At 36.4% G+C, this 7,545-nt stretch overlaps 1 long non-coding RNA gene across 1 annotated transcript in view; it reads right to left on the reverse strand.

The window, feature by feature from the left end:
• Positions 1-2,223, reverse strand: part of LOC115523252 — a 40,550-nt gene extending 38,327 nt beyond the window's left edge. Inside the window, exon 1 of the long non-coding RNA XR_003971680.1 lies at positions 2,134-2,223. This is a non-coding gene — a long non-coding RNA (uncharacterized LOC115523252). The remainder of the gene's footprint in view (positions 1-2,133) is intronic.
• Positions 2,224-7,545: the final 5,322 nt, after the last annotated feature.

Consider the following 7,545-nt stretch of genomic DNA (forward strand, 5'->3'; position numbering starts at 1 on the left):
TACTTTAAAACTCATGACTTTCCCCTGTAAGAGTGTGGGGTTTACTGTCCATGATGAACATAGTCTTTGATATTACAAAGGGAAGGGGAGAATCTGAGAGAGAAAAACATGGTAAGAGGTTTTTTCCTGAGGTAAAAGAGAAAGAGCTGGAATAAAGCTGAGAGAGGAATGCAATTAAAGAGGATGTTGTGTACATAGCAAACACCAGCTAAAGTGGAGTTAACTGAGCTATGAAAGGTGGGAGATAGGAAAGAGGGAGACCACAAAATGTGCCTGGCCCACCTAAGTGGGAAGAAAGAATCAGTGTGAAAACAAAACAGAACAAAACAACAACTTTTCAAATGACTGGATGATGAGCATCTCACAGTTTGGGGGATGAGAGGTGGGGGACCCATCCAATAAAATATATAAATGGTAAGTTTAGAAGATAGGGTTGTTAATGTAGAAAAACCTTATGCTGTGAATTAATTATCAAGAGATTGCCCTTGGAGCTAATAAAGACTAAAAGATCCTTCCTGAAATTTAGGGGACAAAAATTATAAATGTGTTTACTTAAACTTCTTTCAATGGTGTCAAGGAATTTCCCACTCTAGAATATATTGAGATATTAACTACATCTATTCAGGCAAGTGATAGTTTTCTGAGATCTATTGGCAAAACACTGTCATGCTTTAATTTGTGAGCACTGTTTGCTCTTATGAAATAGGATATTAGGGGGTATATAATTCTCAGTTATGTGTTCTTATAGAAGTAGTCTCCTTTATTATTTGATAATATATTCCAAAGTTTATACCTGCTTATATGTGTGTGTATGAGCAGAAGGATCATGCCACGTTCTTTCTGGACAATGGTATCATAATTTCAACACGCCTCTATTAATGATTTCACTGGAGTTGCACTTCAGGACTCTACATGTAAAACTGATCATGAGAATTGAACTCGAACCTATTGATATAAGGCCATACTCTATGAAATATCACGTGTATTTTAAATGTCACTAATTCATACTCCCTTCAATCTAATTCATTATAAAACAGACAAAAAGATAAGTGCATGATAAAAAATACATGCATTAGCATTTACAACAGTAAGAAAATCGATAAGGTTTTTAAATAATATACCAAAAAAAATCTCTTATATTTTTATCTTCCCTGGCCAGAGAAATTGTGTTAACAGCATGCTAGCAAGAATCATCCTAATTTTTGCAAACACAATTTTTACTGCAGTGTAGGCAGGGCCTTAAATACATTTCTCACTACTGCATCTATTTTTAATTTCTAATTCAACATGGAATTCTTAATTCACTGTCTCTAAATTGCAGGCTATTTACAAAGGCTTAGGTGAAACACTATGCTTTTACTGGGTATTTTATTTTTAACTTTTCTCTTCCCTAGGAATAACACAAAATGGACCTCTTTTGGAAATGTGATAAGGATATAGCTGATGCATTTTTCTTCTGCAATATTCAAAATAGATTTCCTGCATCAGCAATGACAGTGTTCTCTCAACCAAGCAAGTATCAGCCAAAGTACATTCTGAACATAACGCACGCAGGGTTAATCAACCTCAATATATAAAGGGTAAGCTATGTGAAGTGATTTCAAAACAACAAAAAATTCTTAATAGTGTTTAGATTTTTTGAAAAATGTTGGTCTCTCTCTGTCTCTGTCTGTTTCTCTGGAAAGTTTGCATGTCTGGGTTTTAGATTTCTTGTTGTTGTTAAAAAGAAATGCACAGCCACTTGGTAATGTGCAGTGTGGCTCTACTTTTACTCATCATGACCTTGAACAACAAGATTCTACCTACTTACAAGGTCCAAGTGTCACCCACGGGACAAGGGTAAAGTTTCTTATACACCATACAAAATGTGCATTTTCATTTCTCCCCACAGACAAGTATGAACTTTGAATAGTTTCCATTGCTCTCCCTGTAACCTCAGAATGACAAGGAAGCAGCATCCTACAAGGAGATGTTACAGTAAATGTTTCTTCAGAAGCTTTATAGTGATCTCTTCCAATAATATAAGCCATGAAACAACAAATACATTATTTATGAGGTGTTAATATTTATTGTATCTTAAAAAGTCACCACAGAAACCCAATCTTTGGTGATTATAGTAAGAATAGTTATTACCTGGGGGTGAAGGTGGCTAGTTGCTGACAGGAAAGGAGCTGAGGGAGCTTCTTATTATCTTCAGGGTGGTAGTTGCATAGGTAGAATCCTATGTACAATTCATCTAGCTATACAGGTAGGGCCAGTGCCCTTTATATATATATACTTGCTTGGTGTGGAGAACACTGTCACTGCTGATGCAGGAAATCTATTTTGAATATTGCAGAAGAAAAATGCACCAGCTATATCCTTATCACATTTCCAAAAGAGGTCCATTTTGTGTTATTCCCAGGGATAAGAAAAGTTAAAAATAAAATACTCAGTAACAGCTTAGTGTTTTGCCTAAGCCTTTGTGTGTGTGTGTGTGTGTGTGTGTGTGAGTGTGTGTGAGTGTGTGTGTGTGCACACATGGGAGTCATGATGTATCATGGCCAAAACTTAACAAAAAAACTTTAGGCTTTGATGAAAATCAGACACAAGTGTATTACAGGGACATATTATTCTGACTCAATAGTCAGTTCTTACTTAACACCGATAAATAATATTTGACGGAAAGTCTATGTTATGTTTGGATAGAAATTTATTAACCGATAGTAAAGTAGTATCTGTTAAAGTGAAATCAATTTTCTTTTTTTGTTCAACTCTCATTTGGGGACAAATTAGATATTTATTCTGTACAGTATCATAGCCTGCATTTCTTAGCCTCTTCTATCCACCTTTTTGTTGTCCACACTCACTCTTCAGCAACAGAAAAGCTATTCTCTTTTCTCAGTAAGGGCGGTCATTTGCCCTTTCTTTAAAAAGGACAAAGCTGAAGCTGAACCACAGAGCAAAACCTTCAGGACTCTAACTCTGCTTTCTGAGCTAGGAGTATTAGGAGAATCTAGGCTGTGTGTAAATCAAAAGGTTTAGGGCTTAGAAAGCGCCCAATGAGTTGTTGTTTTCTTTTTGCTTTTCTGTTTATTTTTTTTAATATAGAAAGTAAATTAGGCATAAGCTAGGAAAAAAGTTATCACCTATGGGAAATTTTTTGAAATGTCTGAGAAAAAAGATCATCATAAATCCCCTTTAAGTATTTCTGGTTGTTTAAAACAATTCTCATCACCTCTTATTTTGATTCATAGGCCTTGTTCCTTTTTTTCCACATGGATTTGGGGAATTTACAGTTTCAGAAATGTGTTGAGCATATTTTATGAATTGAGTGATCTTCTAACCCAAAACAAAATGAATCCTGCCATGCCAATGTCAACAATCTTCTCTAAAAGATTTTAGAATCTTGTTCACAGAGACAATAAGGCCTTTTAAAAAAGGAATAGCAAAAAACAAAAACAGGAGATTTTTTAAATTTGTGATTTCTAGGGAGAGGATAATGCTCCAAAGTTTTATAAAATTAAGGGATGGGAGAGAGGCAAGCCCTGAGAGAAAAAGCCCATGCTACATTTTAATTATTGGCTATACCTTAACACATTTAATTTTGCCTCTAAAAATTCTGAGGGAAGATGACATTCCCTTAATCACCTCTATCAAGAAGAGTAAAAAGAGGTAATTTTTGTTCAGAAACCTCTGAATGAATTTAGTTACAGAAATTACTTTTAATCTCATCACTGTTATGGTCCTATTTATTACAATTACCATTGGTGAGTTTTTATAGTTAGGTAACTGGTCATCCTCAAGGTCACCTCAGAAAAAATTGGTAACAATAAAATAAAGGCAAACCTCAAAGTATAAGGGACTTTTAAAAACTGAGAACAAACTGAGGGCTGATGGGGGGTGGGAGGGAGGGAAGGGTGGGTGATGGGTATTGAAGAGGGCATCTTTTGGGATGAGCACTGGGTGTTGTATGGAAACCAATTTGACAATAAATTTCATATATTTTTTTTAAAAAAGGCAAACCTAAGGGCATCTGGGCCCATAATGATTTATAGTAGTTTACATACACACATACACACACACACACACACAACTACACTTGAAATGAATATTTCAACCTGCCCTTTTAACGTCCTCAGTCCTAAAATTATGGCTGAAAAATAATCTCTAAGATGAGTTAAATGGTTGAGGTAAGCATGTTTGAATATTCTGACCTATTTCTCTGTAACCTCCAAAACTCAGCTGCTTAAAACAACAGTAAAAAGTTGTTATCTCATATAGAGTCAGGAATTCAGGAATTGCTTAACTGGATGGTTCTGGCTCAGTGTTTGTCATAAGGTTGTAATAAAAGGTTGGCTGAGGCTGTGGTCATCTGAAGGTTTGCCTGTACCTACAGTATCCTTCTCAAAGATGGCTGCTGGCAAATTAAAGGCTTATGGTTGGTGGGAAGCCTTAGTGCCTCCCCATATGGACCTCCACAGAGAGTAGATGAAGTGTCTTCCTGACATGACTGCTGGCTTCCCTCTGAGCAAGTAAACCAATAGGAAGCAAAGCGGAAACTACAATGACTTTCATGATCTAATGTCGAAAGTTAAAGTCCACGATCTGAAGGCCCTGAAACAAGTTATCTGCCCCCTCCCTCCCATACCTAGCAAACAATGGTAGAACAAAGAACACTCCCCTTGGAAAAGGGGGAAAACTGGAGGCACAAAAGGGATAACTGGTCCATTATAGTTCTGAAAAGAGGCCAATATTGGAACTGGAAATTTCCATATACATTGAATTTGAAATTTCCACATACATTGAACACTCCATTATTTCTGCAATATCCTACTGGTTACAGAGGTTCGACCTATTTGGTGTGGGATGTTGGCCACTACCTCGGCAAATGGCAAAGCATAGAAAACTCTTATGAAAGCTTACCATTTTCAGTTGCTTATGTTTTATGTTAAGAGACTTATAGATTGTAACTAAGTAAACTAGTGTGGCTTGTGTGCTACAGCATCTGTTAATGACACCTACACAGTAGTTTTAGAATACCAAAAGGAAGGATAACCAATGCTTAATTAATAGAATATATCCCTTGTCCTATATGTGTAATTTACCATACATGGGCACTGCTAGCTTTCTGTCTATTGGCTGAACAGCTTCTTGAGAGAAGTTCCTTTATCATGCTTATTAGCCACCAGGAAGAAAAAGCTCACAGCTATGACAATATGGCAAGCTGGTTAAGAGCATTGCTTTTGGCAGCAAAAACTTGGAATCACGGACCTACCAGTTACTAATCATGTACCTCACTAATGGGGAAATGGAAAAGATGAAATGAAATAATGTATGTAAAGCACTTAGCACACTGGCTGGTCCAGAGTAAGCCCTAATTATTATTTTTATTACATAAAATTATGGAGGGACACCTGGATGGCTCAGTCGGTTGAGCATTGAACTTCAGCTCAGGTCATGATCTCATGGTTCGTGAGTTCCAGCCACACATCCGGCTTGCTGCTGTCAGCCTGTCAGAACAGAGTCTGCTTTGGATCTTCTGTCCCCCTCTCTCTGCCCCTCCCCTGCTTGCTCTCTCTCAAAAACAGGTAAATATTAAAGTAAAATAAAAAATAATGGAAATTATCTGTGTATTTCACTACTCTTTGGGTCAAAGTTTTCCATTTGCAGAATTAGGGGGCTGGACTCAATTTCTCAGGTTCCTTACATATAGCCTTACCAGCCTACGGTTTTTCCAGCTGAGTTACCTACCACAGCTTTTTTTTTTTTTTTTTTCATAATAATCACTTGCATTTACACAGCACTTTTAACTTCAAAATCTTTTGGTATCTCTTATCTCTCTTGGTTTTCATCATCACCCTGTGAGGCAGTGGGCAGGGTAGGCACTATTATCCTCATTTGACTGATAAAATGAGATACTGAGGGATTTTAACTTGCCCGAGTTAGTTAGTTGCAAAGTCAAAACTACAGGAATCTGGCTCAGATTCTTTTCTCTAGGCAACATGGCCTGTCTTAGTGTTTAATGTACTTTACTTCAGCCCAGGAAACATGAAAAGCAGTTAAAGAAATGCCCAGAAAAGACCACAGACTTTGAGTATAAATAATATGGGTAGTTTTAATCAAACCCAATGGGATATAGGGTGTGTATTATATCTCATTTGTCCACACCAATCTGAGAAGATCAATTTACTATGCACCTTGACTCCCTCACAACACACCATGATGTTGTAATATGTATTGATACGATGCTGTCATTTCCAAGAGCTGTGTGTAACTTTTTAACCACAGGATATGAGTAATTACTCAGTTCATCAGCTTTCTTCCTTTGCTGTTGTTTCCAGTTTCAGCCAGGGTTTTTACATTAAATGGATTAGCTTCTTGACTATTATAATCAGTTGCCCTATTTGAAAATCAATGGCTAGAAAACATGTCCAGAGGAAACAAAGAGCATGTAGTTGGTGAGCCTAAAATGGATAATTAAGGAGTGGTATAGAGTGACGCTGGAAGTGGATAAAGAAAAGGAGCTGGAGGAAACATTTTCAGCAGCCTGTCTTCTGCCATGTTCCTTCCCTGAAGTGCGACTCACGCTAATTTACCAGGGCATTGAGCCAAAATGTTGGTCAAATATTGACTTTTCGTTAGCAAGACTATCTGGTCACACCCTAGTTCAGAGTAACAAACCACCAGCACGGTAGGTGAAGCTCCATTACTCTGTATTTAGTCAAAGAACTTACTATCTTCTTACTTCCTGAACCAGAATACCATTTCTATTTTCACAGTATTTATTTGGTATGGTCTTCAATCATTGAATTCCTGTGAATGAGACAGCTTTCTTTCTAATCTTAGAAATACAGTAGACAAGATTCCAGCTGAAATTACCCACTAGTTAGGAGATGGTGTGCTCAATTCCAAAAGAGAATCTAAAAAATTTGAATCAAAAAAGCCTCACCAAGTCACTTCAACCTTCTGAGTGTTGAGCTTCAGTCTCTGTGGAACTTTCTAAAACTTATAGTTATGTTATAAATATATATGCTTATGTAATATACAAATATATTTCTTTTGTAGATAAAATATTTATCATATCAATGTACTGTTTATTATATAAATCTCATGTATAGATCATACACAAGTAGAATATTCATGTGTTTGTATAAAAACAATAAGATCACCCAGCCAACATAGCATTCTTTCAAGGGTTCAGTGTCAAGAAATGATGTGCTGTTGAACGATGGAAAATTTTTTTAACAAGTTATTGAAATGTCTGGGCTAAAAATTTAGTTTAGGTCATAAACTTCCTTTAAAACATTTATATAAAGTTAAATGCCTGTTTATAAGGAGCTCTTGATTTGATTTTATTTTCCCACTGGGAAGTTTGGGTGGAAACAACTCTAACAAGCTCGCCTGTTCTTAAAGTCTTAAAATGAATACTTCCTCAGGCCCAACAGAAATATAGTCAATTTATTTTGAAGACCTCTAGATTTTTTGTTTTCTGAAGAAAAGTTTGGACTCTTTCGACACATGCAAAAAAATGTTTTGTTAAAAAAGCTTTGGGAATGACAAGGT

The sequence above is a fragment of the Lynx canadensis genome, chromosome C2 (assembly GCF_007474595.2).
Source record: "Lynx canadensis isolate LIC74 chromosome C2, mLynCan4.pri.v2, whole genome shotgun sequence".
Classification (NCBI taxonomy): Eukaryota; Metazoa; Chordata; class Mammalia; order Carnivora; family Felidae; genus Lynx; species Lynx canadensis.